This window comes from Apodemus sylvaticus, chromosome 11 (genome assembly GCF_947179515.1).
Source record: "Apodemus sylvaticus chromosome 11, mApoSyl1.1, whole genome shotgun sequence".
In the NCBI taxonomy this organism is placed as follows: domain Eukaryota; kingdom Metazoa; phylum Chordata; class Mammalia; order Rodentia; family Muridae; genus Apodemus; species Apodemus sylvaticus.
This window is the reverse complement of record NC_067482.1, coordinates 106206009-106231485: the sequence shown is the minus strand read 5'-3', so window position 1 is coordinate 106231485 and position 25477 is coordinate 106206009. Positions and strand designations below refer to the sequence as shown.

At 37.6% G+C, this 25477-nt stretch overlaps 1 protein-coding gene and 1 pseudogene across 1 annotated transcript in view; both read left to right on the top strand.

Moving 5' to 3' along the window:
• Positions 1–25477, top strand: part of Acyp2 (acylphosphatase 2) — a 170669-nt gene that overhangs the window by 56002 nt on the left and 89190 nt on the right. The window lies entirely within an intron of this gene.
• On the top strand, positions 19842–21523 carry LOC127696230 (RNA-binding protein 8A-like; annotated as a pseudogene).

Genomic DNA, 25477 nt, shown 5'->3' with positions numbered 1-25477 from the left:
ACAACAAAAGTCTCAATGATCAGTTATGGGATTTCTATAAGTTTTTTCATTAAAAACTTATTCTTTGACAATTGTATACTGTATATAACATCTTTTGATAATATTCATCCCCTTTGCTCACTGAACTTCTATCATTTACTTAGAAATAAGAAAAACAAACAAACAAAAACCATATGGTAAAATTTCTGGCCACTATATTTTCTCAGTCTCATCTCTCCTAGGTTGCCTCTTGCTTAGAGGAACAAAGAAGGAATTTGGTCACACACTTTCTGGTTTTGCGTTTTCTTGGACTATTATTTGTCTATGTGGCAGTGCCTATGCCCAAGCTCACTAGAGCCTGGGACCTGGCCACCGGACTTTCAAAAGACTTCATTTGGAAATTATGAGGAACATTAACATCATAATTAGTGTTGAACTGCTGAAAGGAAATCCAAACAGGCTACTAACAAGATGGACACCCGTCATCACGGCCATTTAGCTGGCTTGCGGATTCAGTGTAATAAAATGCAACATAAACAGTAAATGTTACAATGCAGGAGGCAGTATGTCACTGTTGGAATTTTATAGCATCATCTATCTGAAAGGCTCACAAAAACTAACTGAAAAACTAGTAAAAGTAATGAGTGTGATTCAGTAACTGCCTTAGGGTCAATGTGATGAGTTTCATTTCAATTGCCACCACATTACCTGCTCCTCCAGCCCTGGCCCTAGGTTCCAAGATATCATGATGAGTCTGGTGAGAATAATGTTCTAAGCAGGAGCAATAGGAAACTCCAGTAGAATGAAGACAACATCCAGCTGTGGTCACTAGGTGACCACCACACCCTGAAATTTGTTTAGCTCCTGCTGTGAATGGGACTTCATACAACCCAGGATCTGCTACCTCCCTAATATTTGCAGAGTCCAGGCAAATGTATTAACATAGCCCATAAATGACCTATATTTAAGTATTGACCTTTTATTGTCATGGGAGGAAGGGATGACAAAACTTTTATTTAGCCTAGTCTGCCCTTGAATGATGCTAAGGATGATGTTGAATTTCTCATCCTTCCTTCTGTTTCTACCTCCTAAATGCTGGGATTACCAGTGTGTACCATAACACTTGGCAAATGTTTAATTTGTTTATTTATATCTCTATTTATTACATTAATTTATTTAGCAGTATGTGTGCACAGGTGCCATGCTGTGTGTAGAGTTCAGAGGACAGCATTGGGAGTTATTCTTTCCATCCATAAGTGATCAAATTCAGGTCAGGAATTGAAGTTAGGCTCAGTGGCAAGTGTCTTTACTCTTTACATATGGAGCCATCTTGCTGGCCCCAAATGTTTACTTTTAAACAAACTGACTGGTAAATGAAATATATCCTAGATTCCTTCTTTGTCAAATAAGCCTTCTACTACAACAAAATTGAAAATATTAGTCAAAAAGTTATAGTTTCTGTATGACTGTAAACTAGGAAAAAAATTTAAAATTATTAGACCAAAGGCAGGTGAAAGAACTCAGCAGGTAAAGATACTTGCTACAGTTTGATTCAATCCTCCAAACCCATTAGGGCATGATGTACCCATATAATATACACATACTACACACATGAACACAGGCATGTACATGGATATATATGCATATACAAATAGAATTTTAAAATTAGATTTAATTATGCATGTCTAAGTGTCCAAATTATGTTAGCATTTTTAGAGAAGTGATAGTGCTAAATCATGGATGAACAATAATTTGTTTTATAATATTTCTCTTTCCTCTTAACAAAATTGTTAATTTTATTATTAGGATGAAAGTATTCACATAATTTTTGCTGTTTGTAGTAATTACCTGAAGTATTTAAAATATGTAACTGTATTTTGTCTGAATATACTTTAACAAAAGTGGAAATTAAAGTAGCTGCAAAATTTTGAAAATTTAAATGTTTTAAAATGGTGGCAAACATTTTTGTTTATCCCTTAGGACATTTGAAATGATTTATTAGTAGTCAAGGATAAACTGCAAATTATGAGTAATGACTAGAAAACAGTGATTAAAAGTATATAATTAGAATGAACATTTTCAATTTAACCTTTTGAATTGAACCTTTAGTCATAATTTAATCTTATTATATTCTCATGAAAATAAAACAGTCTTTAAGTTTAATGCTAAATGATCCTCTGGTTGCCAATGTAAAGACTTGATGTTACATGTGGGAGTGGAGAGAGGCTCTGTGGATAAGCACATCCTACTTTTGCAGTTCCCAGCACCCTCATGGATCTGTAACTAATTTCAGAGAATCTGATGCTCCCTTTTGGCCTTCTCAGGCACATACATCCACATCGTGCTCTCATGCATACACATAAAATAAAAATATATAAGTCTTAAACAACAACAACAACTTGGTGTTACTCTTTGAGTACATCATAGTTATTTCTATAAATTTATGACATAAGATAAATGTTCAATTCTTCTAGAAAGTCATTTATTTAAGCTAGAGTTTGTTGCATTCATTTTAAAAGAAAGATCCTGGGTAAAAATTGATTAATCTTACTTAATCTTGCTCACTTAACCATATCCTTCTTAGATGAGCTCCAGGGAAAATAAAATACACAGTGAAACCCCGTGTCAAAAAAAAATGTGAGACTGTCTGGGCTTAGTGGCACAAGCCTTTAAACTCAGCCTGCAAAAGACAGAGGTGGGCAGTTCTCAGCGTTTGAGGCCAATTCTGTCTCCATAGTGAGTCACAGGCATGCTAGGGCCTCATGGTAAGACCCTGTCTTAAAAACAAACTATGTGAAAGTGCATGAACCACAGACCAGCTAGAGGATCAGCCACAGAAACAGTAAGCAGTCTATCATGGAGAATAGACTTGAGTCCTGACAGGGTGACCTGGTATTTTCTGGTATTGTCGATTTCTCACAAAATCTTTACATAGCCTGTTGTGCAATTTATACTATTTATGTATTTCTCTTCTCATCTGCTCCTGACACACACACACACACACACAAATACACTCATATATATACACTTGCACACTCATTCATATACACCGAAACACACACACACACACACACACACACATATACTCCTTTTCTGAGATGGCTTGAGCTGTCTTCTCTTCCCAGACAGATCTTCCCCATTCAGGCAGACACTGAGTACCCAGTCTCCACATTCTTTCTAAAGTCACTAAGGGTTACCTCTCCAGGTGTGTCCTTCTTAGTAATGTTACCCAGATAGTTTCATTCCTTTATAAATCCCTTTTTTAGAAACTCTTTTTCAGTCCTCTGAAATTTAATTTTCTTCTTAGAGCTTCAGTAAGTTCATATTTACTAGTGTCCCGTGTAGGTGAATCAGGGGTATTAATCTGCAGTTAATTTTGTACTTTTCATATGATACAAACTTTTTAAAGGTTTAATATATGATAACAATTATGAGTAACATACTTATCAAATAGAAGGTCAGTTTTAGACTTGTGTTTCATAGATATGCATGTGCATATTCTCTTCAACAATTCACTTTCTTCATAATTTATGCCTCCTGCTTATTCAAAGATCAAGCTGGCAGCTTGTTGAGCTCCCATCAAACCAATGCCTTCTTCTGAGCAGTTCCATTATTTAATTTTTCTTGCATTGTTTAATATGTTTCCTCCTGTGATGGAAAGAATGGAGACACGCTTTCTTCTTATACTTGAAACTTCCTAACTTTTTTTATTTACTTCTCTGCTCTTGAAGACAATTAAGATCTTGGGTTCAAGGTATCATTGCAATTTATTTGTTTGTAAAAGTTTCCTTGAGTAAATGAATGACATGAATTGAAGCAGGCACAGTGGTTACAATGCAGACTTGTTCTTTAGTGGCATTGAACATGCTTAGTAGCCATTTGAACTATTTTCTATCCAATTAGGTTTTCTCCAAATCCTATGCTGTTATCCTAAAATCGTGCTATCATGTGTTTTCGTTTAATTAGGGTGCTTATCACTCCACTAAATGTATAATTTGTAAATGATACTTCTATTAATGTTTATTCAAGATAAATGAACTAAAAAGGAGCTTCCAAAACAAAATAAACTCTTCTTTGACAGACATAAGCCTGACTTCTCACATATGTCAGCCATTATGCATACTTGGTGCTTGCTAACATTTATAATCTTCATGATTTTGGTGTCTTCTTTTCTGTTCCCTTGCAGGTAAATGTGTTGCCCATTTTCATTTAGTTCTATCTAATTCTCTCTGTGATGATTTTCATCATTGCAAATAAATTCACTTATTTGCTTCTAAATGTAATTTAGAAATGCAAACTAAGTGTTCCCCTGCAGAGAATGTAGTCTGATTTATATTTTTTAAATTTTAAACCTTTTATTGGATATTTTCTTTATTTACATTTTAAATGTTATCTGCTTTCCAGCCACCCCCCAAACCCTTATAACATCCCCTCTCCCCCTGCTTATATGAGAGTGTTCTCCCACCCACCCACACACTTCTACCTCCCAGCTCTGGCATTTCCCTACACTGGAGTATCAAGCATTCACAGGACCAAGGGCCTTTCCTCCCATTGATAACCAACAAGGCCATCCTCTGCTACATATGTAGCTGAAGTCATGGGTTACTCCATATGTACTATTTGGTTGGTGGTTTAATCCCTGGGAACTCTACGGGGTCTGGTTGGTTGATATTGTTGTTCCTCCTATAGGGCTGAAAACCTATTCAACACCTTCAATCCTTTCTTTAACTCCTCAATTTGAGACCCTGTGCTCAGTCCAATGGTTGGCTGAGAACATCCACCTCTGTATTTGTCAAGCTCTGGCAGAGCCTCTCAGGAGACAGCTATATCCGGCTCTTGTCAGCAAGCACACTTGACATCCACAATAGTGTCTGGGTTTGGTAGCTGTGTATGGGATGGATTCCCCAGTGGGGCAGTGTCTGGATGGCTTTTCTTTCGGTCTCTGCTCCACACTTAGTCTCCGTATCTCCTCCTATGGGTATTTTCTTCCCCCTTCTAAGAAGGACTGAAGTATCCACACTTTGGTCTTCCCTCTTCTTCAACTTCATGTGGTCTGTGAATTATATCTTGGTTATTTCTAGCTTCTGGGCTAATATCCACTTATGAGTGAGTGCATACCATGTATGTTCTTTTGTAATTGGGTGACTTCACTCATGATATTTTTTAGTTCCATCCATTTGCCTAAAAATTTCATGAAGTCATTGCTTTTAATAGCTTAATAGTACTCCACTGTTTAAACATACCACATTTTCTGTATCCATTCCTCTGTTGAGGGACATCTGGGTTCTTTCCAGCTTCTGGCTATTATAAATAAGGTTGCTATGAATGTAGTGGAGCATGTGTCCTTATTACATGTTGGAGCATCTTCTGGGTGTGATATAGCTGGGTGCTCAGGTTAAATCATGTCCCATTTTTCTGAGGAACTGCCAAACTGATTTCCAGAGTGCTTGTACCAGTTTGCAATCCCATTAGCAATGGCCTTTCTCCACATCCTTGCCAGCATCTGCTGTCACCTGAGTTTTTCATCTTAGCCATTCTGACTGGTGTGAGGTGAAATCTCAAGGTTATTTTGATTTGCATTTCCCTGACGACTAAGGATGTTGAACATTTCTTTAGGCGCTTCTCAGCCATTCAGTATTCCTCGGTGAAGAATTTTTTTTTTAGTTCTGTACCTCATTTTTAATAGGGTAATTTGGTTCTCTGGAATCTACCTTCTTGAGTTCTTTGTATATATTGGATAATAGTCCTCTAACAGATGTAGGATTGGTAAAGATCTTTTCCCAATTTGTTGATCACCGTTTTGTCATATTGACAGTGTCCTTTATCTTACAGAAGTTTTGCAATTTTATGAGGTCCCATTTGTCAATTTTTGATCTTAGAGCATAAACTATTTGTGTTCTGTTCAAGAAATTTTCCCCTGTGCCCATGTGTTTGAGGCTCTTCCCCACTTTTTCCAGATACGCTTCAGTGTATCTGGTTTTGTGTGACTGTCCTTGATCCACTTGGACTTGAGCTTTGTACATGGAGATAAGAATGGATCGATTTGCCTTTTTCAACATGCTGACCACCAGTTGAACTAGCACCATTTGTTGAAAATGCTGTCTTTTTTCCACTGGATGGTTTTATCTCCTTTGTTAAAGATGATGTGACCATCAGTGTGTGGATTCATTTCTTGGTCTTCAATTCCATTCTATTGATCTACCTGCCTGTCTCTTTACCAATACCATACAGTATTTAATCACTATTGTTCTGTAATACAGCTTGAGGATAGTGGTTCCCTCAGAAGTTCTTTTCTTGTTGAGAATAGTTTTATCTATCTTGGGTTTTTTGTAATTCCAAATGAATTTGCAAATGACTCTTTCTAACTCTAAGAAGAATTGAGTTGGAATTTTGATGGGGATTGCATTGAATCTGTACTGTACATTGCTTTTGGCAAGTTGGCCCTTTTTACTATATTCATCCTGCCAATTAACAAGCATGGGAGATCTTTACATCTTCTGAGATCTTCCTTGATTTCTTTCTTTAGAGACCTGAAGTTCTTGTCATACAGATCTTTCACTTGCTTGGTTAGAGTCACACCAAGGTGTTTTATATTATTTGTGACTATTGTGAAGGTTTTCATTCCCCTAATTTCGTTCTCAGCTTGTTTATCCTTTGAGTATAGGAAGGCTATTGATTTGTTTGAGTTAATTTTATATCCAGCCACTTTGCTGAAGTTGTTTATCAGGTTTAGGAGTTCTTTGGTGGAATTTTTGGGGTCATTTAAGTATACTATTATATCATCTGCAAATAGTGATATTTTGACTTCTTCCTTTCCAATTTGTATCCAGTTGACCTCATTTTGTTGTCTAATTGCTCTGGCTAGGATTCAAGTACTGAATTGAATAGGTAGGGAAAGTGTGGGTAGCCTTGTCTAGTCTCTGATTTTAGTGGGATTGCTTCAAGTTTCTCTCCATTTAGTTTGATATTGGCTACTGGTTTGCTGTATTTTGCTTTTACTATGTTTTGGTATCGGCCTTGAATTCCTTACCTTTCCAAGACTTTTACCACGAAGAGTTGCTGAATTTTGTCAAATGCTTTCTCAGTATCTAATGAGATGATCATGTGGTTTTTTTTTTTTTGAGTTTGTGTATATAGTGGATTACATGGATGGATTTCTGTGTATTGAACCATCCCTGCATCCCTGGGATGAAGCCTACTTGATCTGGTGAATTATCATTTTGATGCATTCTTGGTTGGCCAGAATTTTGTTGAGTATTTTTGTATCGATGTTCATAAGGGAGATTGGTCTGAAGTTCTCTTTCCTTGTTTGGTCTTTGTTTAGTTTAGGTATAAGCATTATTGTGGCTTCATAGAACAAGTTGGGTAGTGTTCCTTCTGTTTCTATTTTGTGGAATAGTTTGAAGAATATTGGTATTAGGTCTTCTTTGAAGGTCTGATAGAATTCTGCATTAAATCTATCTGGTCCTGGGTTTTTTGTTTGTTTGTTTGTTTGTTTGTTTGTTTTTTGGTTGGGAGACTCTTAATGACTGTTGCTATTTCTTTAGGAGTTATGGGACTGTTTAGATGGTTTATCTAATCCTGATTTAATTTTGGTACCTAGTATCTAGCTAGAAAATTGTCCATTTCATCCAGATTTTCCAGTTGTGTTGAATATATGCTTTTGGAGTAGGATCTGATAATTTTTTGAATTTCCTCAGTTTCTGTTGTTATGTCTCCCTTTTCAGTTTTGATTTTGTTAATTTGGATACTGTCTCTGTGCCCTCTGGTTAGACTAGCTAAGGATTGACCTATCTTGTTGATTTTCTCAAAGAACCAGCTCCTTGTTTTGTTGATTATTTGTATAGCTCTTTTGTTCCTACTTGGTTGATTTCAGCCCTGAGTTTATTTCCTGCCTTCTACTCCTCTTGGTGTATTTGCTTCTTTTTGTTCCAGAGCTTTCAGGTGCACTGTCAAGTTGCTAGTGTATGCTATCTCTACTTTCTTTTTGGAGGCACTTAGAGATATGACTTTTCCTTTTAGCCCTGTTTTCATTGTTTTACACAAGTTTAGCTATGTTGTACCTTCATTTTTGTTAAATCTAAAAAGTCTTTAATTTCTTTCTTTCTCCCTTGTCTAAGTTATCATTGAGTAGGGCATTGTTCAGCTTCCGTGTATATGTGGGTTTTCTGTTGTTTTTGTAGTCTGCTTTAAACACTAAATGCATGCAATAGAAGCTATAAAACATGGAAGAGATTGTATTAGATTCTACCCATGTTGCTTAATATAGGTTCTTTAAGTGATTGAAATACTGTAAATTTGATTGTAGCATTTTTTCACAAAATAAAAAATCTATATAATTTTAACTAAAGACAATTTTTAAAAATTTTATGATTTTTTTCCCACAAATATATTTTGATGATATTTTTCCTCTACCCCAATTCCTCCCAGATCTTCCCCACTTCTCTACCCATTTAACTTTATGTTCATTTTCTTTCTTACAAACACAAAAAAACAAAAAGCAGGACAATAAAAAAAGAGACAAAGAAAACTGCCCCTCACAAAAACAGGAATAAGCATAAATAAGCAAAAGCAAAAGACCAATAAGTCAAAAACTGTCCCAACAGAGCAAAATGAGACCAAAAGTCTACAAAAATTCCACTGAGTTCTTTTTGTGTCAGCCAACTACTCCTGGTCATTAGACTTCCTTCGGGCATTGTCAATGCACCTTGGTTAGGAATGGGAGCCGGTGTCTACTTACCTCTCTTCATTATGTGATCTGATCTAGTTTCAACCTGTGTCTGCCTTGGACATACTGTAATGGTCTCTGTGTTTATATGTACATTGGTCCTGTTGTTTCTGACAGATACTGCTTCCATGGAATCATCCAGTACTTATGGATCTTAAAATCTTTCTGCCTCCTCTTCCACATAGATCCCTGAGCCTTGAAAGGATGGCTTTGATGAAGATATCTCATTTAGGACTAAGTTCCTGAAAGTTTCTTGCTCTGCACATTGTGCATTTCTGAGTCTCTGTGTTTAGTTTCCATTTACTGCAAGAAGAAGCTTCTCTGATGACAGCTGAGCAAGTTATTAATTTATGAAAATTGCAGTATGTCATCAAGAGTCATTTTATTGCTATGTTCTTTTAGCAAAATGATAATATTATATTTCCCCTTAGGTACATGACCAATCAAGTTTTAGGTTCTTGGCCATGTTAGCATTGTCATTTATGGGTTCCATTTCATGAAGTAAAGTTTTAGAAAGTGGTTGGTCACTTCCATAATATCTGTGCCACTGCTGCATCAGTATATCTTGTAGAAAGATCACTGTTATAGGCCTCAGGGTTTGTACCTGGGAGAGATTGATGATCACCTTTTCCCTCTGGTAGTGTGCAGAGTGCATTCCAGTACCATGAAAAGTGGTCAGTAGGAGTGAAGCTTCTAATTAGGTACCAGATCATATATAACTGTTGTCCTTAGCAATAGGGCCTTACCATTAGGTTGTGCAGAGTAACCAATAGCTCTGGCAGTAGTCTATGATGCTTGGGGGTTTATATCTATACCTACATCTACATGTATGTAGCTAACTGTCTCTGTCTTTCTGTCTGTATCCAGCTATCTGTCTGTCTGTCTATCTATCTATCATCTATTCTATTCTATCTATATGATATGTATTTTTTTAGGAAGAGAAATTTATAAATAGAGGTGTAAATATATGCCATGTTGTAAATTTTACATATAGTATATGTGTATGTATATGGATGTTCAGCTGCCACAAGTTGTTAGATGTCTTCCTTCTTCAGTTGTTCCTCACATCTTCCCTCCCTTCCCTCTTCCTTCCTTCCTTCCTTGCTTGCTCTTTTATTTATTTATTGAGAAAAGTTCTCTCCCTGAGCCTGGAGCACACCAATTCAGCTAGACTTAGGTGGACACTTAACACTGAAAGTGAGGTCTCCAGGCTTGCACAGTCAGCAGTTTAGTGATGACATTATATCTCCAGACCCAGACTGTTGTTTTATATGTATATATATATGTATGTATATATATATATGTATGTATGTATGAATATATATGTATATATGAATATATGTATAAAGAATTATTTTAAGAAAGTGACTTGTTCATTTTGTGAGGTTGGCAATGTGAAATTTGTTGGGCTGGCTACCAGAGTATAAGTTCAGATAAGATTTATTGTTTTGTGTTGAGTCTGAAGAATATACACTCAAAATTTCAATGTCACAGTCTGGAGACAAAATTCTTGGTCTCAGAAGAATGTCTTTGCTTTTGATTTCTTCACCTATTAGATAAACTTCCCTCACATTGTGAAGACTTATTTTTCTGGACATTTGTTGGGTTCCATAGCTGCCTGCAGCTATTACGAAGTGGGTTTCTGGAACAGAAGCTGAGGGATAAATAGGGAAGGGAAGGGGCGAAAAGAAGTATGGCTAAGACAATATTCACTGATCAAAGCCAGAAACTTTAATGGCGCCAGACCTTTTAACAGTTTGGGCAAACCCTTCCCCCCAGACTCCAGGCTGAGTTCCGGTGGAAGTTGTCTAGCTTCTCTTGGAGGTCCTCGTCTTGACTGCTCCGGCAGCTGGGTGGGTCACCTGCTTAATTCAGGAATTCCTAGACCTGGAGGAACAATGAACTTAACCTTTACTTCAAGCACTCCACCCTAGGTGGAGCAGGATCCTGGCTATCTGGGAGAAGTTAACCTTGACCAAAGTCAAACTCTGACCATGTGCATGACTGCCCCAATATGGCTCTGTACAGACATTAACTGATTACAAATGTTAGTCACATTCAAAAAGTACCTCCACATGAGGAGAGGGACCCCATAGGAAGCTCAGCAGTCTCAGTTAACTTAGACCCCCAAGATCTCTCAGACACCTAGCCATCAACCAGGCAGAATACACTAGCTGGTATGAGGCGCTGACACATATACAGCAGAGGACTGCCTTGTCTGGCCTCAGTGAGAGAAGATGTACCTAACCCTTGAAAATCAGATAGGAGGCCTGGTGGGGATTGGGAAAGTGGGGACATCCTCTTGGAGACAGGGATGGGGCAGAGGAATGGGATGAGGAACTGTCAGAGGAGGATAATGACTGGACTGTAAAAAATATTAAGCAATAAAAAAATTACCTCTACAGTAAGAACCAGCCTAGACTTTGATCAAATAATTGAGAGCCTTAGTCTAGCCAAGTTGACAAAACTTATAAAATGCATCTTATATACATTGTTGTGAAGGTAGCAGTGGCTGAATTAAAGCTATTGGGAGCTAGAGTTTTTTCTGACTTGGATTCAATAGTCTATACAAAGCTACAGTAATAAAGATGTTAAATTAGACCTCAGTACTCTGAAGTGAATGAACCAGATACAAAACACAAAGCATAAACAATATTTCTTATCAGTTTATTCGTCACTTTTTCGATAATGTTGTGATAATTTGTTCTTTGAAACTTGGGTGTTACATAATTTGCACACATTCTGTATTGGCCAATTTTATATACATACAATGTGGATTAAAAAAGAGAAGACTAATCAGCTAGCTGCCTGATTTCTGAAATGCTAAAATTGTTACAGCACAGAATGCTTCAGGACCTTACACAGATCTGCTCTTATCTCATGAGGTGTGCTCCTTGTATGGTTTATGTGTGCCTTCAGCCCAGGGAAACACTGTCCCCTCTTTATCCTGACCCCCACCTTCTAATTAAAGGCTTTCTGGCATCCTCACCCCCTAGCTTTCTTTTTTGTCTTCACATTATTCTCTGTAATTTAACTGACATTTTAAAAATTCCTTCTACAGATGTAGTACCCTCCCTCTATTGTTTGTCTTTAATGCCTAAATTTGCTTAGTTATGATCCTAACATTGATAATAATAAGCTGTTCTCCATTTATATTTACATGGAAGCCTTCATTATATTTTTCTTTTTAAAGGTTTTTCTTGTTTGCTTTTAGATCTTTAGAACTGTGAGTGGTAGTTTATTGTGTTTCTTTTTAATTGCCAGAGTTTGACTTCCTTCCACTTGGTGTTACGTGGCTTCTGTGATTAGGCAGGAAATTAGTTTGTCCAGAGTAGCAAGATACAACAGAAATTACTTTCTTAGCTCTGAAGACTTCTTACTGCTGAAGCCTAAACTAAAGTAGTGGCCTAGAGATAGGCTTAATTCATTAGACAGCCTGCTGATAAGAAACTGTGTTTATACCTTGGAAGAAAAGATATTTTCTTTTTTAGAACTCATCCGGATTCCAGTTGAAAGGGAAAGCAAAAGGAGCATTGTTACTTGCTTAGGTGTTAAGATTCTGTATGTCACTACAGCTCTCTCTGGCTATGTGTATAGATGAATATACTGTCACTGAAGCTGTTTCTCAAAAAAGTTAATTGGCTTTCACTTTGCTTTCTCTTGAAGAGTATTGAGGAAATGAGAAAACACTTCAAGTTGTTTTTTGTTTGTTTTTGGCAAGCTCAGCTTTTCAAACTGTTTTTGCAGATGTATTTCATCAGTTCTTAAGAATGAAGCAAGGAATATTTTCTGGCTTCTAGATTTGTACCACCCAGAAACTGGAAAAAAATCTGTTTTCTTAAATTATGGTATTTGATGGTGGGAGTTATACCATTTCAGTTTTTGTCAGCTGTTAAGTTTAAAACTTTGAGATAATATATTTTAAATGTTTAAGTAGTATTTTAGTATTTCCAGCAAAGTAATGGTGTTTTTCAGTGTGTATACTTAATTCCAGATTGGTGTTTAACTCTCATTTTGGTTTGATGTGATTGTTGTTTTTTAGTTAGTATTTTACATGCAAAGAAGATAAAAGTAGTTCATGGTCAGTTTTTTCCTGGAACATTTTAATACACTGTTCGTATCGTTTTACAATTGCTCTTATTCGGATTCTCTCCAGGGTGTTGATTCTTAATATTCAGTGGGACTTGTGGTTGCCTAGTCCACAAATATCCTCTCTGGAGAGCATCTCTGGTTCTTTTGAATCAGACAGGAATGATGTGAGTGAATAGAGCCGCGGATGCTTTCTTCATGTGGCAAACATTCTTGTTGAGCTTCCCACTTGTAACAAACATGGACACTAGCCTGTCTCCTAAATAACTGACAGTTTATTTAAGAAAAAAATGAAAATAGTCAGTAGTCAGTATCATAACTGTTACAGAAATGAGTCCTTTCTCTGGTTGTGTTTCTAATGCCCTTGAAAGACAGAACTGTCTGTGCTGCCCTGAGTTTTGAAGTTGGAAAACAAATCAGAAGCAAGGACATAGAAAAATCTACTTTGAAATAAAAAAAAAATAAAATTTAAGTCAACATGGCACCATGCTTCTTTTTTGTTTCTCTTCTTAAAAAAGACTTACTTTATTATTGTTGAAGTGTGCATGCTCCTGGCAAGGCTAGCAGATCCTCTCCAGCTGAAGTTACAGGCAGCTATAAGTCACATAATGTAGGTGCTGATAAATCAGATCCCCTGCAGGAACAGCAAGATCTCTTCACCCCTGAGTCACCTCTACATTTCCTGTCCTTCTTTTCTCTAAAATCCTTGATAGAGCAGTGGTCCCTGAGCTGATTATTGTAGGTGTACAGCCCACACTCTTGAGTAATAAATAGTTCCTGTGGACTTGTAGTGTTGACCACAGTTATTTTTACTACTGCATTATCTATGTGTGGAGATAAAACTACATATAATCTAATGCTTATAAATCTGAACAAAATATAATCAATAAGGTTACAGCTTAACTACAAATGGGACTACAAAACCATAACAATTCAAATCTAATTCAGTATTGTAATTCAGTTCAGATTAGCATTGATTTACCAGTGTGAGCACTTCAGTTGATGACTACGAGGGTGAGGTTTAGTGGAAATGTGCTGCTAGCAGCCGAGTTCTGTGCCTCATCTGACTCTGCATTGGGATTTTGAGAATAATTAGCCAACAAATGCCAGTTTTCATACTATGTGACTCAAAACAATATTGTGCATTTAAGTTTTTGATGGGATGTTGAGGTAATGAAGTCTATTCTGGCAGACTTCTGTTGTCTTAGAGGAACATATAGAAGATGTGTCACATGACAACTTTCTAAAACATCATCATTTTAAGGTAAAGTTAGACTATGTCTTCGTTTGGGTTTCTACTGATAAAAACACCATGATCGAAAAGTAAGTTGCGGATAAAAGGCTTTATTTGGCTTACTCTTTCGTATTGCTGTACATTAGTGAAGGAAGCCAGGACAGGAGCTCAGAGTAGGATCCTGGAGGCAGGAGCTGATGCAGAGGCAATGGAGGAGTTCTGCTTACTGGATTGCTTCACAAACTTTGCACAGCCTGCTTTCTTATGGAACCCAGGACCACCAACCCAGGGATCGCACAACCCACAATGGGCTGGGCCCTCCCCCACTGATCACTAATTGAGAAAATGAATGCCTCACAGCTGTATCTCATGGAGGCATTTCTTCAACCGAGGCTTCTTTCTCTCAATGACTCTAGCTTGTGTCAAGTTGATGCATGAAACCAGTCAATACAGCCTAATTGATAACACAGGTATCATTAAACAAACAGCTGCCACTAAAATCAAGAAGATAAAAGTTCTTTTTTTTACCTCTTTATAATTATGTTTCATTTCAATAAATTAGTGCCACATACTGTAGACAGATTTCCCACTGTCTCTGTTTATTTTGACCATAAGGTCTTCCAGCCATACATATTTCCATGATATCAGTTAACATAAACTCAGCTGTGCACACAGACCCCTGCATGAAAATCATGCACATCAGTTGCATGTGGCCATCTGAAAGGTATGGGATATCTTTAAATCTTAAGATTTTTTTATGCTAAATTATGCAACCCTCAAAATTATATTGAGTTCATTAATTATTCCATTTATATTAGCAAAAGAAAGCAGTACAAGCATTCTAATTTTCTTATTCCCTTTACAGATGAAAAAATTGTAGTTGAGAAAGACGAAATGCTGTTTAAATTATGATCACTTGGAAAAACTACTGGGACTAGAATCCTAGGTTTTTGTCATTAAGATTTTACAGCAAAATTATACAGTGAGATTTCTGTATGAATTACAATGCATGGTAAAATAGACATTATTAGGAGGCAGAAGAGATGACAGAGCAGAAGAGCATTGCTGCTCTTCCGGATGACATACATTGGGTTTGTGGCACCTATACCTGGTGAATCAAACCCTCCACAACTCCAGCTTCAGGGAACCTGATACCCTCTTCTGGCCTTGGCAGGCTCCTACACTCACATGCAGACATCATACAGTTTTCTACAATACACATTAAAAAATCACTCCTAAAGAATTGACTTCTTTATTTGCTATATGACTTTTTAATAGCATGGTCACATTAATGTTAAGTGAAATTCAATATATGCTTTTTTAAATTACATTGATATTTAATCTTAGCAGCTTCATAAAATATATCACTATCACTTATTTCGCATGTGTATAAATCAGTGTAAGGTAACCTAAATAATTTATCTGAATGACCTACAGTATATATTGTATAGTTCACATATATGAATATATATTTCAGGTTTTTTTCCAGTTTTGGAATGCTTGCATTACATACTGAGATATCTTCAGAGAAAGGACCTGTCATAGATTGGAATTTATTGCTGTGAAGAGACACCATGATCAAGACAACTCTTATAAAGGCAAATAGTTCGTTGGGGCTGGCTTCCAGTTGCAGAGATCCATTATCATCATGGCACGAAGCATGGCAGTGTGCAGGCAGACTTGGGGCAGCAGGAACCTAGAGTTTAGATCTTGATCCAAACAAAGATAGCCAGGAGGAGACTGCCTATGTTTTACACTGGACATAGCTTGAGTATTAAAGACTGCAAAGTTGTGCTGCCACAGTGACACACTTCTTCTAACAAGGCCACACCTCTTATAATAAGGCCACATCTCCTAGTAATGACATTTCCTCTGGACAAACATTCAAACACATGAATCTATGAGGGCCAAACCTATTCAAAACACCATAGGACCCAATTCTAATCATAAAAATCAGTTATGGTTCATATATACCTTATACACATAATCTTTAAGTGTGCCTGTATGTTGGCTGTGAATCATCACAGAAGGTCAGGTATGGAACTTTCCATATTGAAGCTCAAAAAGTTTGGAGTTTAGTGCATTTTGGATTTCAATTTTTGAATCAAGGATGTTTAATCCAAATATAATAAGACTAAAATGTTAATAGTGATTAAGATGTTCATAGTCATTGTAGGTGATTTTTATTGAATTTGTTTTCTCTTGTAAATATTCCACAGCTTAAAAGTCAGCATAGATCAAGCACAGAGTAGTCGTCTTGTCATGGTGAATAGATTTAATCTCAGCCTCTGACAAGTATTTACCCACGGAAAACCAGGAGGATTAACAAGATTTAGATATCATGTGTTCTAATTTTTGTTGATGATACTGAAGGTTGAACTTACCATAATGCCTTAAAACTTGATATTATTTAATCCAGACTATTTATTTATTGGTTTTTAATCACATACATCTCTCTCTCTCTTTACACACACACACACACACACACACACACACACACACACACACAAGCAGGGAATTGTTTTTGGAATTGTAGATATGCCTTTGTCAGTAAAGTACTTGTATCTGCATGAAAATTGAGCCGAGATTCCCCGCACTCTTATGACAGCACATTCCCAGCCAGACATGGTAGCATTTACCTGGAGCTCCCAGGTCTTCTGCCTCTGCCTGCCAGATGCAAGGATCACAGCTTTCAGCTATGGTGCTCTCTCTGAGATACAATGTTACGATACCTCATGTCTATCCTTATGGAAGCAGTCTACAAAACAAAACTTGAAAATTCAAGGAGAACAAATCTGTGCTTCCTGGAGCTGGGAAGTCCGTGCTCTTCTCCCCCCTTCTCTTCCTTTGTCCCTTTATTTCTCTTTTTTCTCCCTAATTCATATTTTTGGCCAAGTTGTTGGGGACAGAGTTTAAAACTGGGGGCATAACATAATTGCATTAGACCAGGATGATTATAACTTCCACCATAGTGTTTGGTATGCAGTCAGTGTACATTACAGGCAAATTAAGGAAAATACAAAGAATGAACAGATTTCAGCTACCAAACATGATTTTTCCTTTGATGTTTTGCTGTTTGTTTTTCAGCAAAATCAAAATTGGGTTTTCTGTTTGAAGCAGGAGAGTTTGTGTACACATCTTCATATTCCCTACACTTCTTTTTTAATCTGGGGGAGATGCAAGAATCACTTGGAAATGTTAATTCCTTTGACTGATGCAGATGTGACGAGCATGCTTCTGAATGCCACATTGATGGATTGCTTCTTTCATTACAGGAAACAGTCCTTCTAGGCTGTATATCAAACTATATACAGACTTCCTTCTTGCTTGGCTTTCAAAATTATACTTCAGTTTCTCTGTCACCCTGGCACCTCCTGCATGTTCTGCTTTGCCCTGCATAGCTCACTGAGATTTACCCTGTCCTTTCCTATGAAGGAAGCATCAGTGTCATGATAATTTCATAGGATGTGCTGCTGGCATCAAGAGTGCCAACAATAAAAGAACAATAACAACAACAAAAAACCCCAGCTTTCTTCCCTAGTCTGTATATAGGTCACTTACTGCTAAAGACTAGCTTTGACACCATAGAGTAAACTGGGGCAGGCAATTGATGGGACTCAATACCAACAGCATTTGACAGGGGAGTGGTTCCAGATAATATCAGATGCTGCTGCCTATGATAGCCAGGGATTATAGAAATTATTGAACAGATTTTTATCTGAGGGAAAAAAATTTAAGTTGCGGGAACTAGGATTCCCTGTGGCTAGTAAAATTTCTGAACTCTTAATTCTTAGGGTCCAGCAGAAAAGAAAGGAAAGAGAGAAAATTCTTACACACCAGTAAACACTGAGTGTATGAAGCAAAAGGCAGACTTTAATAAATTCATACATATAAATACATATGTACACACATGCATCCATACATATAGACAGACAGATATAGATTCACAAACACAGTTGGTAGATGGAAAAAGCTCCAACATATATCCAGACAACCTTTATACATTTTATACATACAGATTTGATGGATAGAACAGAGTTCCAACACATTTCCACACAAACTTTATAAATATACATATACATATACGTATACATACACATATACATAAACATACACATATATATACACATACACATTACATGCGTATATACATATATACATACATACATATATATTCATACATATATATATAGTTGATGAGTGAAAGGAATAGTGTTCTAACCCTACACTTTATTTTTTCTTCAGTAATTTAGATATCTCAGCAAAATCTTTCAGGCAGTAAAAAATTACAGTGTGATTATGTTTTAGTTTTCTTCTAGTGAATGACTATGAAAAAAACCCAGTGTGCTCCCTAGTACCTATACGACATTGTGTAGTACAGGTTAAGAAAACAAATTTCTCCCAAGAACCCACTCGTAATTGTCTTAGGGTTTCATTGCTGTAAAGAGACACCATGACCAAGGCAACTCTTAATAAAGACAACATTTAATTGGGGCTGGCTTACAGGTTCAGAGGTTCAGTCCATCGTCAAGGCAGGAGCATGGCAGCTCCCAGGCAGGCATAGTACAGGAGGAACTGAGAGTTCTACATCTTCATCTGTAGGCCACTGGGAGAAGACTGGCTTCCAGATAGCTAGGATGAGAGTCTTAAAGCCCTCACCCACAGTGACACACTTCCTCCAACCAGGCCACACATACTTCAGTAAGGCCACACCTCCAAATAGTGCCAGTCCCTGGGCCAAGTATATTAAAACCACCATAGCAACTAAGCAGTTTGTAATAGATTAACAAAATGTATGCAAGCAAGGTAGTTTTCTCAGCCAGTTTCTCCTACTGACATGCGGCAATTTGCTGTTACAAAGAAAGGATCAATTATTTTATTTATCTTTAAAAGTAATAAAGATATTATCTTTATTACTTATATATAAGATATATAAGATATTTTATATATAAGATATATAAGAATTCTTCTTATAAGAATTGTGAAAGAATCACAAATCTAAGCTTTCATATAAAAATCAATCATATCAACTTTAAGTCCTCAGAATGCATATCTACTCATCAGCAATTCTTATTAAGTCATATCAGGAAGATGAGGGCAAGAATAGGAGTGTGCCTTTCTGAACTTCAAATTGTTTCCTAAGATTTTCTACATCAGAGCCAGTAGCAAAAGCATCTTAACCTAGCTTCATAAACGATTTTATTTTTCCAAGGTTTTGTAAGGGCAGTGGTCATTGGTGACAATCTACATCTCCAAGTTCTTTCCTAGGGTGGTAATTTGAATTATCAATCTGCTCCAGCAGTAATGCTGAAAAAGATCAAGCATTATTATTGTGAACGCCAGAGACCTCCCCAGTGAGGAACTGGAAGCCCCTTAGAATTCTCTCACAGTTCTTAGATTACAAGGGACATGAGGGCAGCAAGCAGACCTCCACAACAGCATCACGTGTATCAGGCGTGCAGTCCTGGAGCCATGCCTCCACTGAGGTGCACCCACTGTGCTTACACTAAGTGGTGGGCTGCCTTCCTGACGTCTGAAGCCAACTGAGTGTGGCCACACATCAAGGACACAGAACTGCGATAGGTTTCTTGTTTCCCCATTAGTCAGTTCACTCACTGGGGCAGCAAATTCTGCTTTATAAGCAACCATATGATCTATAGTTGCCTATCCCAAATAGAGTTGAAAAGTTAAGTTTGTTTCACTTTGAAAAAAAAGAGTGAATGCATGAATGCATACCATATAGAAAAAAATCCCCTGAAAGTAAAAAAAAAAAAAAAAAATTAGTTGACTGAAAGTGCCAAAAGAAACAAGATGGCAAATGTGCTGGATCTTCATGAGGCAGGGAGCCAGGATTTTGCCATGGATGAGGATGAGGATGAAAGCATCCACAAATTAAAAGAAAAGAAACTGGGGAAGACCCTTGAGGACATGGGCACAAGGGAAAAGTTCCTGAACAGAACACTAATAGGTTATGCTCTAAGATCAAGAATTAATAAATGGGACCTCATAAAACTACAAAGTATCTGTAAGGCAAAGGGCACTGTCAAAAGAACAAAACGGCAACCAACAAATCGGGAAAAGATCTTTACCAACACTAGATCCAACAGAGGACTTATATCTGAGATATAAAAAGAACTCAAGAAGGTAGACTCCAGAGAGCTAAATATCCCCCTTAAAAATGGGGTACAGAGCTAAACAAAGAATTTTCACCCAAGGAATATTGAATGGCTGAGAAGCACCTAAAGCAATATTTAACACCCTTAGTCATCAAGGAAATACAAATCAAAAAACCCCTGAGATTTCACCTCTGACACCAGTCAGAATGGCTAAGATCAAAAACTCAGGAGACAGCAGGTGCTGGAGAGGATGTGGAGAAAGAGTAACACTCCTCCACTGCTGGTGGGGTTGCAAGCTGGTACAACCACTCTGGAAGTCAGTCTGGCGGTTCCTCAGAAAACTGGGAATGATACTTCCAGAGGACCCCACTGTACCACTCCTAGGCATATACCTAGAGGATTCCCCAGCATGTAATAAGGATACATGCTCCACTATGTTCATAGCAGCCCAATTTATAATAGCCAGAAGCTGGAAAGAGCCCAGATGTCCCTCAACAGAGGAATGGATACAGAAAATGTGGTATATATACACAATGGAGTACTATTCAGCCATTAGAAACAATGAATTACTGAAATTCTTAGACAGATGCATGGACCTGGAGAACATCATCCTAAGTGAGGTAACCCAGTCTCAAAAGAACACTCATGGTATGCACTCACTAATAAGTGGATATTAGCATAGAAGCTTGAAATACCCAAGACACAATGCACATATGAAATGATGCCCAAGAAGAAGGAAGGAGTGGCCCCCGGTCTTGGAAAAGCTCAGTGCAGCAGTGTCAGGGAATACCAGGATAGGGACGTGGGAAGGGATGGATTGGGGAACAGGGCGAGGGAAGAGGGCCTATGGGACTTTCGGGGAGGGGGGACCCAGGAAAGGGAAACTCACTTGAAATGTAAATAAAGAATATATTGGATAAAAAAAATAAACAGAGCTAAAAAAAAAAAGTTAAAGCGAAGAAACAGAAGGGCTTTGGCTCTAAAGTGACCCAAGCATGCATGCGGGAAGATTATGACAGTGTGGAGCAGGATGGCTATGAACCTGGACCACAGGGCTCTGTTGAAGCTTGGCTTCTCTTTGTCACTGGAGTCCACAAAGAAGCCACTGAAGAAGATATCCATGACAAATTCGCTGAATTTGGGGAAATAAAAAATATCCACCTTAATTTGGACAGGCTCACGGGATACTTGAAGGAGTATACTCTAGTTGAGTATGAAACATACGAACAGGCTCAGGCTGTCTTGGAGGGACTAAATGGTTAAGATTTGATGGGACATCCAATCAGTGACGACTGGTATTTTGTTCGTGGTCCACCAAAGGGCAAGCGGAGAGGAGGCTGAAGACGAAGCAGGAGTCCAGACTGGAGACACCACTGATAAATCGTCTGTTGACCAGGTGGTCTCTCTGAGTCCATTCGGTTATGCTGCCGTGGATAAACAGGGCTATGGTGGAACCTTGCTATCTACTTGGTATTGCTTTTGAGTTTAAGAAAAAATAAAATGTTCCATTTTGTTTTCCACATTTAAAATTATTTTATCGTCTGGAAACTAAACAATTACAGTGAGGCATTCTGAGAGATTTTTATAGATACTTCTGTCTGGCCTGTCATTCTGAGTGTCTAGAAAGGCTTAGAATTTCCTTTTCTTAGAAGAGGAGAGCAGGGGTAATGAGATTTTTCTTATGGCATTAAGGAATGAATTTTTACATACTCTTGTGAGCAGATGATATATTAGTATCTTTTCTGCTTCTCTGTTAGACAGTCTTGTGCAGCCCAGGCTGGTCTTGAACTCACTGCATTGCCAAGAGTGATCTTGAACTTCTGATACTTGTCTCTTATCTCCCAGGTGCTAAGATTGCACACATGGGCCACCATACCCAGTTTATGTGGTTCCTAGAATTAAGACATGGGACTCTGAGATTCTCAGCCAGCTTTACTTTGAATATGGAGCAGAACTATGAATTTTGTTTGTTCTTACACCATAAAAGAAACCCAGCTTGAGTACTATGTAACAATATGCACACCTTTAATCCCAGCACTTGGGAGGCCAACCTGGTCTATAGGAAAGTTCAGAGACAGTCAGGGCTGTACAGAGAGACCTTTTCTCTAAAACAAACAAACAAACAAACAAACAAATAAATAAAGCCATTGTAATCCCTTTATCATACTTTTTAGCTGACACGATTTTTCTGGTATGTCTGTAGTAACTGTGATTTGCTTTCTTGTTCTGTGTAAGTTCCTATGTGGCCCACATTGGCCTCAGACTGCTGTTCCTGTCTCTGTGTCCCCAGTGCATAATGGCAAATATTAAACTTAACATTTTTTCAGATGCAAAAATTGATTAATTGCCTATAACCTGATCATAGAAATGGGCTCATTTTAATAAAATCTAGCAGTTTTTTATTTTTCTCTTCTTCTTCTCACATCATATCCTGACCACAGTTTCCCCTCCCCATGACCTCCCCTCTCTCAACCTCCCATCTCCTACAGATCTACTGTTTCCTTTAAAAATAAAAAAGAGCAGGCCTCCCAGGTATATCAACCAAACAGCGTAACAAATTACAATAAGACTTGGCACAAACCCTCATGTGAAGGTTGCATGAGGCAGCCCAGTAGGATGAAGAGGGTCCCAAGAGCAGGCAGAATAACCAGAGAGACTCTCACTTTTGCTGTTGGGAGCCTCATGAGAACACCAAGTTACAGAGCCATTATATACACAGAGGACCTAATACAGGCCAATTCAGGCTTCATAACTGTCACTTCAGTCTTTGTGAGCCCCTATGAGCCCTGCTTAATTGATTCTGTGGGCCTTGCTTTTGGCGTGTCCTCAACCACCTAGCTCCTACACTCCTTCCTCCCTGTCTTCTGTAGGATTCCTCTGGCTCTGCCTAGTATTTGGCTATGGTCCTCTGCATCTGCTCCCATTAGTTGCTAGATTGAAGTTTCCATGATGACAACTGGGTTAAGCACCAATCTATGAGTATCATCATTGGTAATCATTTCATTGATTTTTTTCCCCTCCCAGTTATGTTTGATTCTTTCCTGAATCTCCAGGCCTCTGGTTTCTGGTCATCTAGGCAGTGTCAAGCATGAACTTCCTCTCATAGTATGGGTCTCAAGTTGATCATACCATTGGTTAACAACTCCCACAAATTCTGTGCCACCATAACCCCAGCGTATCTTGGAAGTAGGTCAAATTTGGTTGAAGGTTCTGTGGCTGATTTGGTATCCCCAGTCCTACTGCTAAAAGCATTGTCTAGCTGATTTAGTCTCTGATCCGCCATTACTAGGAGTATTGATTTTCCAGATAAGTTTAATAAAAATTAGTCAAATTAAAAATATCTTATAACTTGAACTTTTAGAATTCTTTGAAGTATAAAGACTTAGTGGGAAATTGACACACATAAATTTATTTGTGTACTTATACATATGCACCCACATATATGTATAAATATATACTTACATGTATGTGTGTGCATATATATGTATGTGTGTAAGTATGTGTGTATGTGTGTATGTGTGTATGTATGTATGTATGTGTGTATGTATGTATGTATGTATGTATATATGTATGTATGTATGTATGTATGTGTGTATGTATGTATGTATGTATGTATGTATGTATGTTCAGCTTTTGGGTTTTGGCTCCTAATGGCTTTGTTTTAGCTGTAGTCACACAGCCACTGTGTATCTCATTGAACACAGTTGAATGCATGCTCATCCTCATTGCTGCTTTCAGAGGAAGCAATCCTCTGGCTTTATAATGGCTGCTTATGTAAACATATGCAGACTTGATTATTTGTTTCATATTCTATTTTTTTAGTGATTATATTTTGTAATTGATCTTTTTCTCTGAGTTTTCCAAAGGAATAATTATTCTTTTCAATGACTTCAACTTGATTTCCTTTTCTTAACTAACACACTGCATACTCAGTTCAAACGTAGTCCAGAAAAGTGTCAAAGAATTGACAATCATAGGGCTTGCTTACCTTATCTCTGACTTCAAAGAGGCCCCTGGTCATACTGTTCACTAGAACTTTCTGAAGTTATGGGATGTTATTCCATTGTACAGTGCATGTATCTACTGAGCATGTGAAATGTGGCTGATTAGACAGAAAAACTGAATTCTCATGTTTTTTTTAACTTTAACAGACTCAGGTTCTAGGTTCCTTTGGCAGCACACAGTAGGTCTTCTTTGTTAGTTATGTTGACAGTTTTAAATGTGATTTCACATGTTGATGGAGTAACAGTGAAATTGTATGTTGCATAATTGTCAAATATGTGCCTTTAGCTAGGTGTCAAAGGACACCTTTAGCTAGGGTAGTGGCTAGCGTGAGATGAAAGTTGAAGAAAATCTTGTTTTTGTCTGTTTACTTTGTCAGTAAAACCAAATATAGATCAAACTTCAACACTTTTTTGTCCTCCTGATTTTTATTCTTTTTCTCTTTATTTGTTGTTTTATTGTGTGTTGATTAACTAATTTTTGTACTGTGCTTCTATCTTTGTTAATATGACTACTATTTTTCTACTCCAAAACTTGTTATTACTTTTTTAGTTTCTTTTTCTTTGTTTCTTACCCTCTTTCCCCATTTCCTATGTTACAAATTCTTTACAGTCCTTCAGAAGTATATGTCCTCCATAAAAGAACTTACTCTTGGTCTCCCAAATTAAAAATGGTTTCCTCTCTATTGAAAGTGGTACTTAATGTGTTTCTTTTCAAATTATCATTTAAAAAAAGAAGAACATATTACCATTTGTCTGCCAAGGATACAGTTAAGTTTCCTAGCATGTATCAAGTCTTGGGCTTAATCTTCAGTGTGTATGAACTAGGCATGGTGGTCCATGCCTGTGATCCTAGCACTCAAGAGGTGGAGACAGTAGTTGGTAAGTCCAGGATCATCCTTGAGGCCCATCATGGCTGCTTGGTTTGACCCAGTGTCTTGCAGCTCCTTTTGGACATGTTTGTCCACTTTGAGCTCCCTGTGCACTACTATAATCATCCCATGGTCTAGTGTCTGGTGTCCAAGCGTTTGTTTATGCAGCTTTGACCTTCATATGACACGAGGCTTTTCTTCCTTTAGGTCTTACATTCATATTTTGTTTTATTCCATGAGGAAACCGGTAACTTTTCTGAAGGTCTCTACAAACAGACCCTGATCATCTCTTTATTCAGAAGTTAGAGTCACATGGGCATCACTAATTACCAGGGAGTTTTAGAAAGTGAGTATTTTTTTCTCAATTGGATATTTTCTTTATTTACATTTCAAATGTAAACATAAATTTCCTCTTTCCACTCCAAAAATCCCCTATTTCTTCCCCCTCCCCCTGCTCA